This window comes from Typopeltis vanoorti, chromosome 9 (genome assembly GCF_054136105.1).
Source record: "Typopeltis vanoorti isolate ZY-2024b chromosome 9, IOZ_Tvanoo_1.0, whole genome shotgun sequence".
NCBI classification, from domain to species: Eukaryota; Metazoa; Arthropoda; class Arachnida; order Uropygi; family Thelyphonidae; genus Typopeltis; species Typopeltis vanoorti.
Window position 1 is genome coordinate 49464619 of NC_143557.1, and position 24557 is coordinate 49489175.

Below are 24557 nucleotides of genomic sequence, written 5' to 3' on the forward strand. Positions count from 1 at the left end.
TGTTTCATTTATCTCTCTCAGGACTTGTTCGTTTGATTTTTTTTCTGTCCATTTTATTTTGTTCATGCGGCACTAGCACCACATTTCAAAAGCCTCCAATCTTCTCTGCCTAGAATCCAGGTTTCAATGCTCCATATCAATGTTTTTACTAATTTTTTTTCAATTGTAGGTTGAGGTTTCCTGTTAAAATGCTTTTCATCTTAGAGAATTGGACTTTTGCATTGTTTATTCTTGATCTTATGTCTTCTCTTGTTCTGCCATCTTCTGTTATTAGGCTTCCTAAATATTTAAAGCTTTTCGCTTGTTTTATTTATTTCCCGGATGTTTTTTATTTTATTTTATTTTATTTCCCAATTTTGCCTGATGTCTATATGCTCTATATTGATAGAGATTTTGCCTAACAATGATTTTAGTCTTATCTGTGTTGATTTTCATTTTATATTTTTCAAGGTTATTATTTAGTAATTCTAGCATTGTTTTTAATGTTCTTCTGTTTTCTGCTACTAGGGCTATGTCATCAGCAAATCTCATACACATGACTTGCTCACCATTTATCTTTATACCACTATTTATTTTATCTTTAGTTTCCTGAATGGCCTTCAATATATAAATTAAATAAAAGTGGTGAAAGTATACATCCTTGTCTTACTCCACTCCTTATATTTATTATTTTCTCCTTATCATTGATTTTAATCTGTCCATTTTGATTTTTGTAAATTTGATAAATTATTTTCTTATCCCTCAAATCTGTGCTGATATTAGATAGACAATTTAGGAGTATTTGCTGGTTTACTTTATGAAAGTCAGTTTGTTAATTTCTTTATAGGCTTTCTCTGTTTTCTTTTTTAAATAATTCATCTATGTTATTACACTGTTCTTCTAGGTATTAGGCCTGTGTAGCTCAGTGAAAGTGGCGCTTGGTCGCTCGAAGTCAGACTTAAGTTCAAGTCTAGTCGCCAACTGGAGGAACTATTTCTAAGTCTTTTTGAGTGAGCCAAGCGCTGTGGATGTGTCTAAGAAGAGCTTCTGATTGAGATAAGTTATTCTAGGAATAATTAAGTATATATGCATAATTGTTTGAGTAAGAGCGGCTGTAAACGTTGTGCGCGACCGGTATTATTAGTGTGGAGGATTTTTCTTGCCTAAACTTAATTAGGAAATCGTTATTATTAGACCTAGTAACCTGCAGGGGGAAAAAAATGGCGGCAGCATTTTAATTCCATGACTTTAATTTAGATTTCAGTCATTTCGTTAAGTGTGAGGTCTGTTCATATATGTATTCTTTCGTTTGCATAAATGATTTGTGGATGTTTAGAGTAGATGGAAGAAGGGTGTGTGTGTGTGTGTGTGTGTGTGTGTGTGTGTGTGTGTGTGTGTGGCCTGAATGAGGAACTGATGAATGCAAATATGAAATTGATGACAGAAAGTGTTAGTAGCGAGAATGTCGCGGGGAAAATGAGTGCACGTTTGAAAGAGAAGAATGGTGAGAAAGAGAGGCGAAAAAATGTTAAAAAAATCAGTAAACAAGAAAAAGAGCGATTTGAAAACCATAACGGATTAAAAGAGATGAAAGTGAGGCGAAAGTGGTGGAAGGAAACGAAATTGAGAGAACGAATGAAACTAGAAATGGCGTGATGCAGAAATCTAAAGTGAAAAAAATCGAAAGAATGAATGATGGCGAAAGGTGGACGCATGTTGGACTGAAAGTACGGAAACAAAGAAAGATGAATGAGAGTGAAAGTGAGAAGAATGGTAGCGAAAGTTGGATGCATGTTGGACCGAAAGTACAGAAACAAAGAAAGATGAATGAGAGTGAAAGTGAGAAGAATGGTAGCGAAAGTTGGACATATGTTGGACCGAAAGTAACGAAACAAAGAAGGATGAATGAGAGTGAAAGTGAGAAGGCAGGTCGAGAGTTAGAAAGATTGAATGATGGAGAGAATGTATCGCGAGATTCGGAAGTTGAATTGGATTGGATGAGGCAAGAAATGAAATGGATGTGGAATGAAATTAAGAGAATTCAGGTCAAAACTATTAAAATAAATCGTGATGGCATGAAAGAGTTAACGAAAGATGAGCGAGTGGCATATGGCGACTCCATTATTAAAGGTGTGCTAGAGGATAGAATGCATAAGGTATGTTTTCCAGGTAAAATGAGTAGAGTGATTGAGGCATTGGATATGATGCGGGAGCGAGCAAAAGAGTTAATAGTATTAATTGGCACAAATGATTTGAGAGAAAAGAGCATGTCAGAATGGATATCAGGAGGCTGCTTGGAAGGATAAAAGAGAATAGTGTGACAGGAAGGGTAGTCAGTGTGTTGCCTAGGTATGACTGTGGTGAAATGAGGCGGAGAGCAAGGATTATGAATGATATGCTGGCAGAAATGTGTGAGGAGATGGAAGTACAGTTTGTTAATGTGTGGAATGAGTTTGAGTGACGAAGTGAGCTGTATTGGAGTGATGGACTGCATTTGAGTGGTTATGGTGTAAGTCGCTTGGAGAGACTGCTGCTGTAAAGTACAGAAGTGAATAGAGAGAATGAATCAGATCGAGAGGGGGGAGTGATGCGAAGAGCAGGAGAGTAAGACAGGAGAGATTGAAGAGGTGGATATGAATGGGGAAGTGAGTGGTACGAGTATAGAAAATGAGAGAATGGGTGTGCAAGAGGAGCAGGGAAATGGGGAGGCTCAGGGTGGACAGGGGTACACAGCGTGAGAAAGGTGGATGCTCCAAGAGGAGGCGAGAGCATGTGTAGGCAGGAAAGGAATGGGATGACCAGGGATCAAGAGGAAATAGTTGGAATTGAAAAGGGTTCTAAAATGAAGAAGCAGAAAGGGAAATGGCCCCAGTCGAGCATGGAGGAGAGATCACATCGAGTGAGTGGTATCAGTGGAACTAGCTGTAGATCCAGAAATGAGCTGTTGTGTTTGTGTACAAATGCTAGAAGTATAAGAAACAAGGCAGATGAAATGGTTGCACTAATTGCGTCTGTTCACCCAATGATTGTCGGTATAAGTGAGACATGGTTGGAAGAGGATGACATCCTGACAGGAATAGAGATGGAAGGGTATGATTTATTTCGTGAGGATAGAAGGGGTAAAAAGGGAGGGGGGGAGTGCTATTGATGATAGAGAAAGAGTTATGTCCATACAAAGTAGAGATGCAAGACGAAAATAGTGCCAGTGGTTTTGAGGCAGTATTGTGTCAGTTAGAGGTGAATGGAATCAAATACTTGGTGGGATGTTGTTATAGACCAGGTAATGTGAATGGTGATGATAGTGAAATGTATAGTCAAATTAGCCAAGCAAATAAGAAAAGGGTAATCATTATGGATGATTTGAATTATGGCAATATAGACTGGAATGATGAGATATCAACTGGAAGTAAAGAAAATGAGTTTTTTGAGTTTTTGAGGGATAACTACCTCAGGCAGTATGTAACAGAGGGCACACGAGGATTAAGGGTCTTGGATTTGGTCATCTCATCAGAGGATGTAATTATAAATGAGGTGTCAAATCATCCACCAATTGGTGAGGGTGACCATGAGGTGATTACCTGGGTGGTTGCCAGCAGTGCTAGGACCCCTGTGAGAAAAGGGTATATGTGGAACTACAAGGGGGATGATTATGAAGAGCTCAGGAAATAGCTTGCGGGTGTAGCGTGGAATGAGGAGTTAGCTGGAAAAGAGATCAATGCAGCTTGGGGGATTTTCAAACACTATCTAGTAGATGCAATGTCTAAATGTATTCCAAGGGTGAGAAGGTTAAATAAGGTAGGTGTGAGATGGATGAATAAAGAGATTAAGCATGCGATACAGAGAAAGAGGGCATTGTGGAGGCAGCATAAGAGAAGTGGAAATAACCAATTTCATGATCTACAAAGACCAGGCAAGGAGGGTGACTTGGTTGGTGAGAGTAGCTAAAGAGAGGTGTGAACAGCAGTTAGCTAATGAAGCCAAAAAGAATCCTAGGGAGTTCTTTCAATATGTAGCCAGCAAAAGAAAGAATGATTATGGAAGGATGACATTGATTGGAGAAAATGGTATAAAGACAGCTGTTGCAGAATGTGTAATGGAGATACTTAATCAGCAGTTCATAAAGTTCTTTCATTCTTGTGAATGTGACTTCATGGAGAGATTGCGAACAGTTGATGATGGGGAGGAGAGACTGACTGTAAGTGAGCAAGAGGTGTTTGGGGAGATGAGTAAACTAGATGTAAATAAGGCTGTGGGACTTGATAATATATCACCATGTATTCTGAAGGAATGTGCCAGGGCCTTGACATATTTTTTTTTTAATACGAGTCTTGCACATGGTCAAATACCTAAGGAGGATAAGATTGTGCCACTTCATAAAGGAGGTGATCGAACTCAAGCATCAAACTATGGGCCTATCTGTGTGTCAGGTGTTGTGGTTAAGTTGTTGGAAAAGCTTGTGAGAACTAAGATGCAGAGTTGGGTTGACAACAATGGTATAATCTTTGATGGACAGCATGGATTTGCTAAAGGGAGGTCATGTTTTAGTAATCTACTTACTTATTACAATAAAGTGACTGCTTCCTTGGACAGAGGAGAAGGATACACAGTAATATACGCAAAGGCTTTTGATAGAGTACCTCATGATAAGTTGACAGTCAAACTAGAGCAGATGGGTTTGGATATTAGACTAGTGAGTTGGATTGGAGACTGGCTATCTGATAGGTATCAACAAGTTGTGTATGGGGGTGCGATATCCAGGAAAAGGAAAGTCACTAGTGGAGTGCCTCAGGGGTCTGTTTTAGGGCCATTACTATTTAACTTGTATATTAATGATATCGGCGAAGATTTGAATGGAGATATTCAGTTGTTTTCAGATGATGCAAAGTTAGGACGAACCATAAAGAGTAGTGAAGATGTTGTGGCTTTACAAGAAGACTTGAATAAATTGAGCGATTGGGCACGGAAATGGGGATGTGAGTTGTTGCAAAATGTCATCATCATCAATCATCATCATCAAATTCCTGCCATGTACCCTCAAGGGGTGTACAGGATATGATAGTACTTCATGAAAAAAATTACATCATTACTAACTTCCTATTTACAATTTTCCTCCAAATCAGTCTGTTACTTGTCAAGACTCCAACATTATCAGATCTTATATTTCTATCGTCTAAGGCACTTTGTACCGTATCAATCCACCTATATCTTGATCTTCCTCTGGGTCGTTTTGCTGCAAACCTGGCAGAGATCACTTGTTTTGCTAATCTTAACTCGCCCATTCTGTTTAAGTGACCATACCACCTGAGATTAGCTCTGCTAACACATTCCTGGATGCTGACAATGTCAAGTTCTTTCTTAATATCCTCGTTTTTAATATGATATTGCCATTGATGCCATCTGTTCACACCTATAATCTTTCTCAGAACTCTCATATCTGCAGTCTCTAGTCTTTGGTCAAGTGTTTTACTTCTGACCCAGCTCTCAGATCCATAAGTTAAAACTGGTTTGAACACTGTCTTGTATACAGCTAATTTAGTGTTCTGACTAATTTCTCTCTTATTCCATATGAATTTATTCAATTGACTTCCCACCATACCAGCTTTACTGATTCTGTTGCCTATTTCTCTATTTAATTTACCATCTTCACTAAAAATCGTGCCTAAGTAGCTGAAATGTTTTACTTGTTCCACAGGTTCTCTGTTCACAACACAGTTGACATTTTCAATGATTCTGCCTATTTTCATTGTCTTTGTCTTTTTATTGCTGACCTTCATACCATATCTATTACAACAGTTATTCAATTTAGTCAGAGAATCTTGCAGACTTGTTGCGGATTTATTTAGAAGTATAACATCATCCACATAAAGCAAAGAGCTGACATTAACATCTCCAATTTTGATATCATGTTGCAAAATGTAAGGTTTTAAAATTTGGAAAACAAAGATGGGATGCAGAATTTATGCTTGGTGAGAATTTATTGTTGGAGGTAGAGGAAATAAGAGATCTGGGGGTGATAGTGGATAAGGATCTAAAATTTAGGGGACACATTGCCAAAATTGTGAAGACAACACAAAGGCTTCTGGGAATGATGCGGAGGACACTGACTTGTTGAAGTAGGGAGATTCTTGTTCTGTTGTATAAGGCTGGAAAGGGTCCAAAGGCAACTGACTAAGGTAGTTTCTGACCTCTGGAATGTCGAGTATGAGGAAAGATTGAGAAGATGTAATTTGCAGAGTCTGGTGGACAGGAGGAAGAGGAGAGATATGATAGAGACCTACAAGTTGATAAGGGGTTGTTATAGGATCAGTGGTGGAGAAGTTCTACAGAGAATAGTGGGAGATCAGGGGAGAACCAGAGGTCATCCCTGGAAACTGTATAAAGAGGGTGTGAGTAGGGGAGTGAGAGGCATTTTTTTTTTTTTTTTTTTTTTTTTTTTCCCCCGTGCAGAGTTGTGAATGATTGGAATGCCTTGCCTGAGAGTGTGGTGTCTGCAAGGAGTTTGAGTGTGTTTAAGACACGGTATGATGAGATGTGTGTGTGATAAAAGGACCTCCCAGATGAGTCTTTGACTCCATGAGGACTTGGGGTAATAATAATATTCTTTTTTAGTTTGTCTACATTTTCTTGTAATTTGATTTTTAAGATATTTGTATTTGGCCACATCTTCTTTAACAGCATTTTTATATTTTCTTCTTTCATCCATAAGGCCAAGTATTTCATCTGTTATCCAATGTTTTCTTTTTTCTGCATTTTTCAATAATTGATTTGATGAATTTGTAATTAACTCTTTAATCATATTCCATTGGTTTTCAATATTATTCTGACTATTTATGTTTTCTGGAATGTTATGATCAGTTGCCTCTTGGTATCCTCTCTTTACTTCTTTACTCTTTAATTTTTCAAGGTTCCATCTTATTGGTTTGTATCTTTGGATTTGTTTCCTATGTTTCAGTTCTGTTTTCATTAAGACAAGGTTATGGGCACTACTAATGTTGGCACCTGGATAGCTTTTGCAATTTTCTATTTGGTTTCTGTATCTTTTCTTGACCAATATATAATCTATTTGAATCCCCAGGTGGTTTCCAGTTGTATCTTCTTCTTTTTGGAACTTGAAATAGTGTATTTGCTATAACCTGTTTTTGTGTACAAAATTCTATTAATTGCCTTTCTCTTTCATTCTTACTTCCAAGACCAAATCTTCCTGAAACATTATCATTGTTCTCTTCCCCCACTATAGCATTCCAATCTCCCATTATTATTGTATTGTCTCTGTCTTTAAAGCTGCTCCAGATTTCTTCTATTTGTTCATAAATTTCTTCTATTTCTTCATCGCTATGTTGTGATGTTGGAATGTAGACCATTATAATATTGAGGTTTACTAGCTCATTTTGAATGCTTATCGCCATGATTCTGTCACTATGGTTAATTATTGTAGTGATTAACTTTCCGACTTTTTTATGAAGCATTATTACAACACCTGATTTAATAATGTTTTGTTATTAAATCAGGTGTTGTAATAATGCTTCTTCTTTTGTCCTGAATATATTATCCAAAATTCTCCACTCCAGAAATCAACCTGTCCCTCCCATCTCGTCTCACTAATGCTCAGAATGTCTATTTCAAGTCTTTCCATTTCTTTTTTCACATTATCTATTTTGCCTGGTTCTAGCAGTGTTCTTGCATTCCATGTTCCAATATTCAGCTTATTCTTGTCTTCATTTTTGAAAAACTACCAGGATTTCGTTGGCTGTTGACCTGAGAAGCCTGGTTTCTTCTCCTGCCGGGCATGACTCCTTCAATGAAGGCTCCATCGCCAATTTTGACTTAATTTTTAACTTCCATTGCTGCTTCCCTTGCCTTCCACATCGCAGTATTGTGACATGTATGCTACAGGAGGTTAATATAAGTAGCGCTGCTACCACTACTATAACTATTAGTGGTTAGTTGAAAGAGGAGGAAACACCCCTAGCCCTCGAGTACTCTAATAGCTTCAGGGAGAATGGAGGACCTCCTCCTGGGGTTAATAAGCAAGAAAAGAGACAGACAGAAAGTTTTAAGTAAAGAATTCTCATTAGGAAGAATCTTAGTATGAGGGTGTAGAAGCAGGAAGTGGAAAAGTTAGAGGAAAGTACGACCAAAAGTTTTGAAATAGATAATACTTAGCTCTGGGACCGCAGGTTAGCCATTCCCGTGCCTGCAAGTCGCAAGCCCCACGGGGAATTATATTGTCTTGTGATATAATTTATATGTGATATAATTAGTTGTCTGAGGTCTTGTTATATGGTATGTATTTCTGACTGTTCTGTAGTTGCATCGAAATAGTGTTTTAGTTAAGCTACATAGTGACATAAGTGTTTTGCTGTCAGTATTTTGTATTCTGGCGTTGCAGTGTATATAAAGTCGTTATTGTCTCTTTGTTCCTAAAAGTTCCCAAAATAATAATAATAATAGTGCTCTGAAGATGTTAGGTAGAAAACAATCAAAATATTAGTTGTATTTTTTCCTGTCTTCATCTTATTCTTATTATATAAGACATTCAGGGAGTCCAAAGACTCATCGAGGGACGGTATCTACTCTATAACTCTCAGTCTCCATCAACCATAACTACCTACATCTACACCAATGCCATCTACTGCCGACCACCACAACTAGTATTTTCACAAATAAACATCCATGCCCATGATGGGATTCGAACCTCAGCCTTTTGGCTGGAGAGCAGATACGCTAACCACTCGGCCAACCAGGCCGGGTAATATTGTTAATATCTTGAAATGGTATTATAAATAATCACTTAATTTCTATCAAAGCAGTTTAATAGATAATGCATTTTATATCTGGATAAAGGGAATTTTTCTTCTCAAATGAGTTAAAAACAAATTATGTTTAAAAGTGGAATAGTGAATAGCATTTGCAGGATATATATATATATATATATATTACTAAAAATACACGTACTAACCACAGTAATGATTATTTAATTCATAAATATTTCATTCAAAGTATCTTGGGACATCATCAGCACACTAATTCAAACAATACTAGGAATAACATACAGTTAGGGCGCATGATTACAATGGAATGTCAATATGCGTGCAGTAATGTGTTATACAAGTAAATTGTTCCTAGTATTGTTTGAATTAGCGTACTGATGATGTCCCAAGATACTTGGGATGAAATATTTACGAATTAAATAGTCATTACTGTGGTTAGTACATGTGTTTTTAGTGAGGAATTCACCACAGGTTTCGTTATATAAAAATATATATATATATTTTTTTTAATAGCCACAAACTGGTAATGCCTGATGCCATCTTCATGCATTCGTCATGTATATAGTTGGGTGATAGGACCAGCTGGATATGATGTGTTCAGATATTATGAGAGATACTGTAAGTTTCTTCCATATGTTGCTTCAGAACATTATTTTAATTATTTTAGATTCAAACAGTGTAATAAAGTTTTCATTTAGCATCTTCTGTTATTATAATTCTTCCCTCCCTCCTCTCCTACTTTTGACACAGTGAACATGCATTAATGAAGCAAAACAAGAATCTAATTCAATGCTGAGTAGTGATTTCTGTGGATATCTGGTAATTTTGCTCTTTTTCTAACGTGGAGCATTATAGTATATTGGTTTTACTTATAGGCTTGCTTTTACTTTTATGAAATTAGGTGGATTCTTCTTATCACAACAGATGATAATGATTTACTTTGGCTGTAAAGACCTGTTGCAATTCTAATCACAGTACATAAGGAACTTGTATCTAATATCTTAATATCTAATACCGTCCTAATATCTTTATTTTTAATATGATTCTGCCATTCATATCATCTGTTCAGTCACTTAATCTTTCTCAGAACACTGTGTGTGTGGTCTCCAGTCATTGCAGAAGTGTTTTATTTCTAACCCAACTCTCAGATTTTTGAGTTAAAATTGGTTTGAACACTAGCTTCTGTACAGCTAGTTTAGACTGATTTCTCTCTTACTCCATATAAACTTAGTTGACTCCCTACTATACTAGCTTTGCTAATTCTGTTGTCCATTTTCATATTTAATTGCCATTGCACTAAAAACTCTACACAAATCGCTAAATTGTTCTCATGGACCAACAGGACCATAAGGGGCAATCATCTTGATTGAAAGGGAAATGCTCCATGCTCCCCTAGCTGGGTCTATCCTCTTCTTCCTCTATTTTGAAGAATATCCACTCACTTTAATCTTCCTATAAGGCTCTATCAGCCAACACTTCTTATTTTATGACTCTTATGCTATTAGAGTACTTGAGGGCTATAGGATCTTTCCATTTCTGGCCCATATCTATGTCCCCTCTAAAATCTACCCTTTACCCTTCAAATAACCTATTTCTCCTATGGGTTAAATTTGGAAGAAGGCTAGTTCAGAAGCCCTAGGTAGCAGCCCTACCACTGGACTATCCATTGTCAGGCTGTTAACCTGACATGGAGAATGTTAATCTACTTTTAACCAACAAAGAAAGGTAAGCAAAATGAATCTATGGAAAATGACCTTGGAATGGAAAAGGTAAAACGAAAATGGAAATAACAAAATATAATACATATAGCAAACAGAAATGTAAGAGGAATAGCATATAAAGAAATAGAATTAAATCATCTAATCAAATATTAGATGAAAGAAATTGTCAAATAGAAACTGGAACAAAAAAGAAATTAAAAGGAACCACAAGAACTGAAAATTTTAATATAATATATAGTGGAGTTGACAGAGACCAAAGAGTACAAGAAGGTGTTATGATTTGGATTCATAATTATCTTTCAAAACATTTAAAATATTATTGATATAAATTATGGAATGAATGAATAACAGAAGCGAGAATAAAAATATATAGAGGTTATTTAACAATCATTGGTTTATATGCTCCAGAAGAAAGAAGAGGATAATATTGAATTTTATAATCAATTACAGAACATATATAATAAAATTAAAAGAAATGATTGAAACATGAAAATGAATAATAATATAGGAATATATGGAGAACATACTCTAAACAGGAATGGTAAAAAATTGACTTTTTAGTTTATAATAACCTTAAAATAATGAATTCTTTTTATAAACATAAAGACATACATAAATATACTTGGGCAGCAAGAGGATGGAAATCGATATTAGATTACTTTGCCTTAAATGAAAGGAGATCAAAGTTTTCTTCAGATGTTAGAGTCCACAGAGGATATGAAATAAGTAGTGACCACTTCCTCACTAAAATAAGATTACCACCTAAATGGCTATAAATAACAAGAACAGAAATAAAATTTAGCATTTTTTTTAATAAAAGTACATTATTAAATGGCTATATGAACAAAGAATTAACCAATATTTAGATAAAACTAAATGAAGAAATAGAATGGCTTAATATAAAACTATACTAAATACAGCAGCAAATGGAAGCTTAGGAAAGAACCAAAAAATTCAATAAGAAGAAAAAAACTGAAGATATGGGACAATACAATGAAAGAAATAATCAAAATGAAAAACAGAAGCATATCATAAATGGCTTAGCAGTAAAAGATTAGAAGATGAAATAGAATATAAAAGAATAAGAGCCATAACTAAAAGAGAAGTCAGAAAAAGACATAGAGAATCATGGAACAAATTTGTTTATAATTTAGAACATGATTTATTCAGTTGACTTCGTACCATACCAGCTTCATTAATTCTGCTGTCTATTTCCATATTTAATTTGCCCTTTTCACTAAAAATTGTACCTAAGTAGCTGAAATGTTTACTTGTTCTATAGGTTTATCCATTCACAATGCAGTTGATATTTTCAATGATTCTGCCTATTTTCATTGTCATTGTGTTATTGCTGACCTTCATACCAAATGTATTACAACAGTTATTCAATTTAGTCAGAGAATCTTGCAGGCTTGTACTAGATTTATTTAGAAGCATAATATCGTCTGCATAAAGTAAAGATGCCTGTTGAGTGTTTTTTACTACTGTGCTGTCACTGATTGTTAGCAATTTTTCAAAATAATTACTCCATACATCAAGAATCTCTTTTTCATCAGTTTTTTCATGTCACCTTTATCATCTCTAATTCCTTTTACAGCACTCTTTCTCCATTTCTGAGCTTATATGAAAATAATCAAATGCAGATAAGACTAACACTCTCCTATTTATTTCGTATTCAAATACAAGTGGTACAACATGATTTACAACAAATTAGGATACATTACAATGAGATCAGCTTAGATTTGGTAGGTGAATTATACAGGGAAATAATAATTAAATATGAAAAAAAGGAAACTATACATAACTTATATACAATAAATATGGTCAGATGTTCGTCTAGTATCTTGCACAATCAGCTGCTCTTTCTATGCAGGGTATAAGATCCTCTTATGTGTAAGTTGATGGAAGAAAGGGGCAAGAAAGAAGGTGTTCCATGGACTGGGTTGTCCCATACTCACAATAGTCTGGGCAGTGAGGTAGCCCCCCCATTTGATGAGGTTTCGTTTGCAGCATCCTGTCGTTCGAAGTCTGTTGAGGCTTTTCCAAGTATTCTAGTCCAAGTAGGCACCACATGGAAGGTGTTTGGCTGTTGGAATACCAGTGTTATTTTCAGGGTATAGTGCAAGCCATTGTTGAAGTCTTGTCTCTGGGAGGATTTTTGGTGGTTCAACAGTTGTCAGGAAGCTATGTCGGGATCTTAGTCTTTGGGGCACTGCAGTCTGGCCAAATAGTGGGTGCCATTCATCATTCATTTGTCTGCTTCTTTCATCAGCTGAGAATGCAGATCTTCGAATTGAAGGGGGTGCAATACCAGCCAAAGTATACAAGTCTTTTAGTGGTGTTGGTTTCAGGCATCCTGTAATTAAGCGGCAGCTTTCATTCAATGCTGAATCAAGTTTTTCAGCATGGCAGGATCTGCACCATACTGGGCAGGTGTATTCAGCAGAAGAATAGCAAAGGGCCAAGGCAAGATCTCAGTGTGCTAGGTCTGCACCCCATTTGGAGGAGGTAAGCTTTCTTAGTATGTTGTTTCTTGCATTCACTTTTGCCTTTGTTTTTTCTATTGGGTTTTATGTGAGAGGGTGTGATCGAGAGTCACACCGAGGTAGATTGGATTCCAGGAATGTTCTATTTTAGAGCCTTCCCAAGATATCTGTAGCTTCCTGTTGTCTTCCTTATTGTTAAGGTGGAAAAGGCCAGTCTGGGTTTTCAAGGGGTTTGGTTTTAGTTGATTTGCTGGTATAGTATGTGGTTAGACTATTTAAGGCAAGTGATAGAGTAGTTTTAATGGACTTGAAATTTTTTGATTGAGTAGCTATGGCAAGGTCATCAGCATAGATAAAATTACTAGTTCCTGGAAGGATGGGGGAGATCATTGACATAGATGTTGAAAAAGTAATGGTGATAACACACTTCCATGGGGGAGGCCATTTTTTTGAGGTGCCAGCGGCTCTTCCTATCCCCCCAACTCCACGTAAAAGCATCTGTTTTCCAAGAGTGACTGGATCAGGAGGACAAGGCGATAGTCTCTAGTTATTCTGTTTATTTTATTTCTGAGTGTGAGATGGTTTATGGTATCATATGCTGCAGTTATGTCTAAAGACTGCTCCTGTGGCTAGTTTTTGCTCATAACCATTTTCAATATATTGAGTGAGGTTGAGAATTTGTGATGTGCAGGATTTGTGTGGTCTAAAGCCAGCCTGCTCAGCATTAAGATGTGGTTCGATTGGGGGTTGTAGCCTATTCAAAATTAATCGTTCATAGAGTTTACAGAGGTTGCTGAGTAATGATATAGGTCTGTAATTTTTGCTTCTGTTGGAGTTTTCCCTGGTTTCAAAGAGGCCACCACTTTGGCATGCTTCCAGATAGTTGGTATCCTTAGGGTTCTGAGGCAAGTGTTGTATAGGTTTAATAACCACTCGATAGTCCTGTTTCCAGAATGTTTAATCTGTTCATTACAGACATCATCAAGGCCTGCAGATTTTCTACGTTTTAATAGGTTTATGGCAGCATTGAGTTCAGCGATGGTGAAATCTGAGTTAATCATATTTTGTTCCTCACTTGGGGTTCTAAGTATCATCTTTTTTGTGTGCTTTTTAGGGATCCATTCAGCAGCAGCTGGTGAGCAATTTGATTAGCTGTTACCTGCGGATGCTCATATGACTTAGTGAAATCATTCCTAATTCTGTTGATATAGCTCCATGCCTTTCTGCTGCTATGGGTCATATCAAGGGCTTCTATTTCTTTTTTACATGAGGAATGCCTTTCCTCTGCCATCTTGGAGCATAATTTTTCACCTGCTTGGATAGTCTCTTCTGAGAAGGGTTGGTGTTGTAAAGTTGTAAGTAATCAGCATACTGGGCTTGTATGTCACTGGAAAGGCCTGGAATGTAGTTTGTGTGGCATCCTGGGGGGGGGGATATGTTTGATAGAGATTTTCCTCAGTATTTTTATGAATCCAGGATACTCTTGAGGGTTTGGAGGGACTTGTTGCATGGAGCGATTGAGATTTTCCATGAAACCCTTCCAATTATCTTTTTGGAAATTAAATCGTCGTCTGTAAGGGACTCTGTTAGGCATAATTGCTAGGTTGAATTGTAGCATTATAGGTCTATGTTGAGTATGTGGAATATGATTTAAGACCTTTTTAACACAAATGTTGGATATTTTTGGGCTAACAAATATAAGGTCAGGGTTATAGCCTCGCTTCCATCTGCCATTGTTGAAAGAAGCAGGGAGTTTTGGATTATGTATCAGGTTTAGAGAAAGGTTTTCAGCCCATTTTTCAACAAGTTCTCCATCTTCGTTGGACTTTGTGTAACCCCAGTTAACACTATGGCTGTTAAAGTCACCTAATACAACATTAGTCATGTATGCATTATTATTGAAGAGGATGTTGGGGAAGGAAAAAGCTTCTTCTGGTGGTTTATAGACTGAGATGATTGAGATATTTTTAAATCTGATTGTAATAATCTCAATGTTTCTGTTGTTCATTGAGTCAATGGACGATGGGATCAAGTTCTCTTTTTGTAAATATTGCACTACCATATTTATCGTGGGGTATTTCTTTGAGTTTCATGCCATGGATGCAAGGTCTTGCAGCACCTTCTCCTCTGTGAGTTTCTTGCAGGCAGAGCACATCACTGTCATTATCTCTTCAAATATTTGCAGTGAGATCTTGCTTGACACTGGAGAAATCTTCAATATTAAATATTATTTTTATGTCTGGCCCCAGGTAGGATCCTTTAGGGCAGAAATTTGGGAGCATTTTAGTTCAATCACTTGTGTTTGGTTGATAACAGCTTTAGCTTCATCTAATGGGTACTAATAGGGTGCAGGAACGAGAACCTAGCTGCTGCGCACCCCACTCTCCTTTTGGGTGATGACCAAATAATTACAAATTCTGAAGATAACTTACAGAGAGATATTTTAAATTTAAATGAAATAGTCAAAGATTATGGAATGATAATATCATCATAAAAATCAAAAACAGTGTTCTTTAAAGGACAGGGTCCAATAAGAACTGAAATAGTAATAGATAAGAAGATTTTACAACAGGTGAATTTATTTCACTACATAGGATATATGATTATATATGAAAAAGATATAAAAATAAAAAATTGTGAAATGTTTAAAAATAACAGGTGTAATTAACTCTATATTTATATCTAACATAGTTCAAAAACAAACCAGAGTAAAAGTGTACAATACATTAGTCCTACCAGTCCTATTGTATGGAAGTGAAATCTGGACAATAAAACAAAAAGACAAAGATTAATAACAGCTGAAATGAAGTTTATGAGAAAAACTTCCAAGTATATTCTATTCGATCACAAAAGAAATGAAGAAATTAAGAGAGAATTAAACCACGAATCAGTAATAGAAAAAATTAAAAAATATAAACATTAATGAACAGAAGACATTGAAAGAATGAAAACAGAAAGATTACCAAAACAAGCCTTAAATTACAAACCATTAAAAAAAAAGGAAACCAGACATCCTCTAAGGAGATTCAACGATGACGTCTAAGGCCAGAACAGGCCACTCTAGGCCTAAATTTTTGAAGAGCATGATGATGTTTTACTTGTACTATAGATTCTTTATTCAGGATGCAGTTGATTTTTTTCAGTGTTCCTCACTATTTTTGTAGTTTGTCTTTTGTACCAAATTTGTTATAGCAGTTATTCATTTTATTAGGGAAACCTATTTACTGTTATTGGATTTATTGAGGAGTATAACATCTACATAAAGTAAAGAGCTGAGATTAATATCTTCAATTTTGATATCAGGTTTAATGCCCCTTTCCTTTATTATCTCAGTGCTTTACTTTATGTAGATGTTATACTCCTCAATAAATCCAATACATACAGTGCATCCACTGTAAAACTTAAGTATATCTGGTTGAATATCACCTGTTTCAACTGCATTTTTAGATTACAGGTTTCTGATTACTTTTTTCCTAACTCTAGTATTTCTCTGTACTCCTGACTGCATTCCTCTTAAATGTTTTCTACCACTGTTCTCATTTACCAGTCTTTCAAAGTAATTACTCCAGACATATAGAATATCTTTAGTTTTCATATCAACATTATCATCTGATTTCTTTTACAGTACCCTTTCCTTCATTTCTAAGATACTTCAGTAGAATCTAGAACATTTTACTATCTTTCTGATAATTATTTTATGTGTTCATACCAAAGTCTTCCCATGAATTCTTTTAACCAGTTTAATACACTGTTTTCTCTCACATCATGTGCTGTTAGAGATTTACTTTTCAGTAATTTTTGATATGCTTTCTTCTTCTTCTTCTCCTTGACTGCCTCTTTAATTTCCTTGGTCTACCATGGAGTTCTGATTGTTCTGTCCTTACACCATCTCTGATTGTTCTGTCCCTGCACCATCTCTGATCTAGATTATTTTAAGAATAAATTGATACACCTTTTTACTAAATGCATATGGAAAATATATGACCTCCATAAATTCAACATTGGTATCTCTTCAATAAAGGTTGAAATCAGTCTGGGTAATAGCCCTCCCATAATACATTGCATTATGGGATACTAAGGTAATTGATGTGAAGGCCTCGGTATACAAGTAGCCTAGTTGAGAAGATACTTCACATGGAGACTTTACTTTCACTTGGATAAAAAATTAAACAAGAATATAATTTTTTTTGCAACTTTAATTTACTTTATAACCAAGTGAAAAGACCTTCCGTCATAAGACATGGCAAACAGATGGCAATTTTTTTTGGTTGGAATGTTTATTGAGGTAATCATCTTAATTGTGATGCATGTTTGATTGTTCAGAATCCTATTTTAACATTTGAAGAATTGAAACATATTCTAATAATGTGCCCCTTAATGTTATTTTGGTCTATAGAGATTTTGGTTTAATTAAGTGGGACAGAATGCATTAGCACCAATTTATGGATTACAGTTTCAGGGAGAAACTGTAATCCATAAACTGGGGCTTTGACCTAATTTCCAGTCATCACCTTCACATGGTGTACCCTGTTTGTATATATCTATTTGGTACTGAATGAAAGATGATTGGTTGGCAATTTGGGAATTAGCTGACTAAGTTATACTCTCTATTGGCTTAAACTGTAAATTATCGTGATGGTACAACATGATGAGATTTCATGCTGGCATTGCCTGGCTAAACCAGGTCCCCCTGCTGTTTTCGTGGAACCAGCTAGCACTGAAAAGTCAGTCACCAAAACAAACAGTGGCAGAAGAATCGAATTTAGGAACCATGAACATAAGAAATATCAATGGAAAGAAAATCACACTTGCAGAAGAACTTGCATAATATGCAGTGAACAAAATTGATGGTACTGAGACAAAGACGACCAAAAGAGGTGAGATTGTACTACATAATAAATAAAAAATGTTATATTCAGGCAATAATGATCAAGAAAGGAAGATTTAGCAATATCATTCAGCACTAAACATGATGAACTTCTTGATTGGATGGCAATTTCAATTAGTTTTATGGGGAAAAACTTCAATATTGGAAAATAAACAATGAAATTTATTTGTGCCTAAGGTTCTCCTAAAGAAAGAAGTGAAGGGATATCTAAAGACCAGAGTAGGAAAGGAATAAGGAATCTCAATGGCATATAGAAAAGTTTTGAGAAAATTTTAAATGTTAAATACTTGCTCAATTTCTGTTCAGGATATTGGCTAGTGATCACTCATACTATCTTCCAACATAGAGATATGCACAGCTTCAAATGGAGAGAAGACATGAGAAATAAGAAAAACCTCATTGATTATGTTATCGTTGAAAGCAATGTCTTCATGATGCAAAAGTATACAGAGAATTTGAAATTGAAAGTAATCATCACTTAGTTTTAAGTAACATAAAAATAAATATCATATTGTAATTTTTACAGGTGATCTATAGACTATGCATACATTATTCAAGAAAAAAGGAAACAGTTCAACAATGAGAACAAAACTTTGGAGTCTCATTGACAAACCCTGAAGAAAATATTGATTGATCCAGCTAGGGAAGTGAGTGGTAAAGTTGTCTGCAGTGATGGAAAAATTAGAATACCATGGTGGGCATAAGTTAAAGAAGCAGTCCTGGAATAGAAGAAAGCATACTGAATGCTCCCAGCATATAAGTTGGCAGATGCCTTAAAGAAGATTAGATTCAGGAAGTTGGGAAGCTACTCTGCAGGCTGTTGAAAAAGCTTGGAAAATCAGTGATAAGAAAGGTTATCATTGATTCCTGTAGGTTACATAAAGTGAAGATATTCTAGATGTCTGGAATGATTACTTTGAAAGACTGTTAAATGAAACAAGCAGTGACAGAACATTAGTGGAAAATATTCAAGAGGGATACATATCAATACTTGATGTAGAAAAAAAAGCTACCAAAAGCCTGAAAAGTAGAACTGCAATTGGAATAGATGATATTCAACCAGAAATGCTTGAATATGAAGATATAAAGTTTTTGTAATGGCTAAACTACATTCAGAGGGCCTGGTCAGAGGATAGAATTCCAGATGATTGGAGTAGAGCTCTCATAGTTCCCATTTTAAAGAAAAAGATCAATAAAACTGAATGTGAGAATTACAGAGGAATTTTCCTACTGAGTGTTCTTGGTAAGATTTATGCAAGCATACGTGAGAAAAGGAAATACAATTTTTCTTAAAATTGTAAAAGGAAAACTCAGTGAAGAATAAGCAACATAGAGGTTGTTGGCATGAAATTTTTACTTTATAGCAAATACTTGAGAAATCATGGGAATATAACTAGAATCTGTACTTAAGATTTGCAGATCTGGAAAAGGATTATGACAGGGTACCCAGAGTAAAACTTTTCAAAATGCTACGGTTACATGGAGTAAATGGAACATTATATAGAACAATACATTGGCTATACTTAAGATGTAAGTTAGCAATTAGGATTGAAGGAAATATAGGAATATGGTTTAGTGTAAAATTAGGTTTAAGACAAGGATGCACATTATCTTATTCATCTGTATGGATGGCATTCTACAAAGTGGCACTAAATATATTAGATTTGGAGATATCAAATGTGGCTTAGTGCTGATGATGTACTCCTGAACAAACACACTACAAGTTTTTAGGATTCTTTAACTAAATTGAATAAGGACTGTAACAAATTTATAAAAATCAGCAGTGAGAAGACAAACTATGAAAATAGGTAGGAATATAAATAACTTCATCTGCATTGCCAGTGGAGAACATATATAACAAGTAAAATATTTTGGCTATTTAGACAAGTTTTTAGTGGAGATGTAAATTAAATATGGAAATAAATGATGGGATAAGCAAAGCTGGTATGGTGGCTAGCAATTTGAATAAATTTGTACAGAATAAGAGAGAATTAGCCAGAACACTAGCTAGCTTCAGTGTTTTTATTCATGAATTTATGAGAAGAGTTAATCAAAGGTATTATGGTCACTTAAACCGAATGGGAGAGGAAAGGTTAACAAAACAACCTAGACTGAAGATCATGATCTAGGTGAATCAATTCAGAAGTGCCGTAGAAAACCAAAATATTAGATACGATAATATCAGAGTGCTGACAAGTAATAGATTAATTTGGAGAAGAATTGTTGTTAGGAGATTAGTGATAATATAATAATGTAATACTCATAGTATTCAGTCCACCCACTGAGTACGTATAAAGAAATTAATGATGATATAATTATATCTAAATTTTGAATGGCTATGCTTAAAAGTAATTTAATGAATCATTTGTAAAAGTTAAAATATAAATTTGTAGAAAAGCTTATGTGTTCATCGTACGTGTTGTTTAATTTTGATGGTATATATCAGAATACAGAATTATAAGTAAATAATTATTTATTGACTTATTGTTGATATTTCGCTGGTGTTATAACCAGCATCTTCAGAGCACAAAAGCATAGTTTTCCCCTGATATATTTGAACTATTTAAATTCACAATGCATGCAGGATATTTCACATGGAAAGGGAAAAAATACAAACAATTAGATGGGACAGCTACGGGCTCCTCCCCCTTTAGCCAACTTCTGCATAGAACACCTGGAAAAACTAGCTATCACTACAGCCACTCTCTCAAACCAACACTTTGGCTACGCTATGTTGACGACGTGCTTGCTATCCAATGTGCTTGGCCACATGGCCCAAGCACATTGGATACGTTCTTAGCGCATTTAAATAGCCAACATCCAAAAATTCACTTTACAATGGAACTGGAAGCTAATAAGTCTGCCCTTCCTGGATACACTAATCACATGTCTTCCAGATGGTTCCTTATCATTCTCAGGTTTTAGAAAACCCACACATACAGGGAGATATTTACACAAACAATCACACCATCACCCTTCTCAACAGTATGGTATCTTAAAAACACTCACCCATAGAGCAAGAGCAATCTGTTCCAATGACAATGCTCTTGCTGCTGAACTGTCTCACTTACGCCATACCTTCATGGCCGATGGCTATAAACCCCATAAGATAAACAAAATACTAAATGCTCCTAAGAAACCTCTCCCACTATCCACCACAGAGAACTACAACAAAAAAGTCACCATCCCATACATTAAAGGTGCATTGGAAAAGATATCTCAAATTCTCAATAAACATCAACTACCCACTGTATTCAGGCTGTTTGTCAAATTAGCAACTCTCATCCATTTACCCAAGGACAGCATCCCTCCTTTTCACATCCAGGAGTCTACGAAGTTCCCCGCTCATATAATCAAGCCTACTACGGTCAAACAGGAAGTACTTTGGACATCCGCATCAGTGGACATAAAAGATGCATCCACCACTATCCCTATGGCAAGTCGGGCCTAGCAGACCATGCTTCGGATACCCCTGCACACAGGATCAACTGGAAGAAAACAAAAGTACTGCCCAGAAGCTTTTACAAGTCAGAGAGAGAGATTGTTCTTAGAAACAACAAAAGCCTTAAAACATACTCTGAATCTCAACAAATCTGGCTGTATAAATTTGCCTAAAATTTGAGAAACAGTCATCTTAAGACATAACTAGTACCTGCTTTCTTTCACTGTTTTTTGACTTTAGTCTTTGTGTTTTTGCTACAATTTTGTTAAACTAGTCCCTTTGTTACATCATGTTGTTGTAGTCTCCTGTACTGTGACAAACTGTGTTTTTGTGCTATGAAGATGCTGGTTATAACACCAGCGAAATATCAGCAATAAGTAAATAAATAATTATTTACTTATTATTCTGTGTTCTGATATATACCATCAAAATTAAACAACATAAAATAAATTGTTTTCTAATGAAAAAATATGTTAAAATCATTGCTATATATAAAGAGTTCAAGGTTCACACTCCACAGAAATATTATAACTTCAAGTTTGAATTGAGTACTAGTTTGTATTAGTAACTAGACTATTGTAGTCTTTAAAGAAGTTGATGTCCATTTGAGATTAGGTAGATTTAGCATGTCATTACTTTTCTTTAATTCATTGGGCTGTTGAAGGAGTGAGCCATTTTATATGGTGTGATGAGTTGTGAATGATTGTATAGAAGAGGAAATAATTAAAACACTGATGGTTACTCCTTATAGAACTGAGTATTCTTTCATTGTAGGATCTTTAGTAATCTAGATTTTCTTAGTATCTTGCTGTTGATGGAAGTTGCTTTCAATTTGGAATGAATAGCTATTGAAGGGTATTATGATTATTATACGGGCACCTCCATGGAGTCAGAAGACTCATTGCAGGAGACCCAATCTATCATTCCTCTCCTTGAACCCATTAACAGAAAAAGCACTCACAGCTGACTCTGGCAACCCATTCCACTCATTTACCTCTCTCCAAGAAAAAATCTAGTCTTCACACCCCTACTGACACACCTTTATTCGACTTCCAGGGATGACCCCTTGTTCTGGTCCCTCTTGTGAAGTGCTGAAACATTTCCCCTGCATCTATCCTATAAAATCCTTTAAGCAACTTAAATGTTTCTATCATATCCCCTCTTTTTTTCCTATCAACCAACTTCTGCAATCCATCCTCATAGGGAACATTCTGCAGGCTACTTGCCATCTTGGTCACTCGCCTCTGAATCCTCTCTGCTGCTTCCTCATCCCCAAGAAACTCAGGGGACCAGGCTTGAACACAGTAATCCAGATGTGGGAGTATCAATGCCTTATAAAGAGAATAACAACTTCTTTATTTCTACTTGTTAATGTGTTTTTCAATAGCCAAGTAATCTTATGGGCTACCTTAGCAATATGTCCTCTAAACTTGAGCTCTCTGTCCACCACCATCCCTAAATCTCTAGCTTCATATATTTCCTGGAGTACAGTGATATCAGTGTGATACATGGCTTGTAATATTTTTATTCCAAAATGCATAACTTTACATTTCTCCATATTAAACTGACACCCATTATCTTTTGTGCATACTGACAGCCTATTTAAATCATTCTATAAGGTCTTCACATCACCTTGATCAACTATTACTCTACCTAATTTCATGTCATCAGCAAGCTACGGAATATTTCCTTTCAGGTCATTTCCTACATCATTTATGTACAAATTAAACAGCAATGGTCCCAGCACTGAACGTTGTGGCACACTGCTAGTCGCCTGTTTTGCCTTGATTCTGCCCCTCCATATACCAGTTTTTGATATATGCCCAGCAGTCACCCTCTTATCCACTTAACCAGTGTCATATCCATCCCCATTTGTTCTAATTTGTGTAACAGTGTTCCATGTGATATTCTGTCAAATGTCTTTGCAAAATTTGCTGGCCTGGTTGGCCAAGTTGTTAACGTATCTGCTCTTCAGCAAAAGAACTGCGGGTTCAAATCCCATGTGGGCATGGATGTCTGTGAAAATACTAGTGATGTGGTGGTCGGTGGTAGATGGCATAGATGATGAAAGTAGTTGGTTTGTTGTAGTTGATGGATCAAGTGGTAGAGATGGAGAATTGTGGAGTAGGCGTCCTCCCTCGATGAGTGTTTGGACTCCGTGGAGGATTATGATTATTATGCAATAATCATAATAATAAAATCATTGCCATTTTCTTTATCCAACTCAGCTGTTACTAGCTTTTTTTCCTTTTACTTTCCACATAGCAAAAGAACTCTTTGGGATTTCCTTTGGCCTGCTCAGCTAAATTCTTCTCATAATCTGATTTTGCCTTCCTTCCTTGCCATGTTGGTCACCTTTCTTGCCTGAGCCTTGTATTCTTCATGAGTTTGCTGGTCACCTTTCTCTTTATATATCCTCCACAGCATTTTCTTCATCTGCAGCTTGTGCTTAATGATATTACTCATCCATCTAACTCCTACCTGAATAACCCTCCTTAACCTAGGTACACAATTTAATACTGCTTCCTCTAGAAGACCCCTAAATATATCCCATGCACTAGTAACATCCTTACCTTGCAGTGTTTTATGCAATGGTACAGACTGAAGTTTTTTCCTAAGCATGTCATAATCACCTGCCTTGTAGCTCCACAAATACTCCTTGATAGAATATTCGTCATATTTTACAATCTCCCAAGTCTAGACCACATGGTCACTTTCACCAATTGGCAATGTTGTCACCTTGGTTATGGATAGCTCTTCTGATCCTATGACCAGGTCCAATACTCTCCCACCCATAGTCCCCTCCATCACATGCTGCCTTAAGTAATTATTCCTCAGCAGGTGTATAAATTCTGTTTCCTTTTTTCCATGTGATCCTTCCAGTCTATATCTCCATAGTTGAAGTCTCCCATAATAAATACTCGACCTGTACTCGTACTAATTTGGTGATGCATGTCTTCCAGATCATTTGTTGACCTCCCTAGCCTATAGCAACAACCAACTGTATATTTTGTCTTATTGGTCTTAATCTCACACCAGATTGCTTCAAATGAATAGCCACCTGTCTCCTATTCTTTTTGGTTGCAATTCATCTGCTAACATTAGCAGTATTCCCCCCCCCCCCCCATTATCTTATCTATCTTCCCTGAAAATACTAAATCCTTCACATTCTATCCCTGTAACTACATCTGTTGTTAGCCAAGTCTCACTAATGCCTTTAACTTTTGGTGAGGTTGCACTTACCAATGCCAGAATCTTTCTCCTCTTATT

The 24557-nt window shown here is 36.0% G+C and overlaps 1 protein-coding gene across 3 annotated transcripts in view; it reads left to right on the forward strand.

Annotated features, from left to right (window-relative positions):
* frj (membrane bound O-acyltransferase domain containing farjavit) overlaps positions 1–24557 on the forward strand; it is a 158735-nt gene that overhangs the window by 21802 nt on the left and 112376 nt on the right. For 2 of the 3 annotated variants that reach the window (XM_090398599.1, XM_090398601.1), the window contains one exon: positions 9264–9368. The exons of the other annotated variant lie outside the window; for it this stretch is intronic. The gene's annotated coding sequence lies outside the window, so the exon portion shown is untranslated. The remainder of the gene's footprint in view (positions 1–9263; positions 9369–24557) is intronic. 3 annotated transcript variants of the gene reach the window in all.